The sequence below is a fragment of the Portunus trituberculatus genome, chromosome 31, assembly GCF_017591435.1.
Source record: "Portunus trituberculatus isolate SZX2019 chromosome 31, ASM1759143v1, whole genome shotgun sequence".
Lineage (NCBI taxonomy): Eukaryota > Metazoa > Arthropoda > Malacostraca > Decapoda > Portunidae > Portunus > Portunus trituberculatus.
This window is the reverse complement of record NC_059285.1, coordinates 13,968,416-13,968,777: the sequence shown is the minus strand read 5'-3', so window position 1 is coordinate 13,968,777 and position 362 is coordinate 13,968,416.

Below are 362 nucleotides of genomic sequence, written 5' to 3'. Positions count from 1 at the left end.
CAACAAAGGTAGACGAAAATAAAAAAAAAAGAACATCAACAACAAGAAAAACAAGAATAAACACAGATGAAATAAATAACAACAACAATAACAAGAGAGACAAAATGCGAGATAAAACAAAAACAAGACGAACAGGAAGAGACACACAGACAATAAAGAATAAATAGAGGACATAAGAAACTCGAAAGAGAAAAGCGAAGAGCAGAGATCACGATACAGAAGATGAAAAGCAAAGGAGAGCAAATGAGAGAAAAAAAAAAAGACAACAACAGCAAGGACAAAAAAAAAAGAACAAAACAGGAGGAGAGATAAGAGGAACGAAAGCGGAATAGAAGAAGAAAAAAACAAGAGAAACGAGAGAA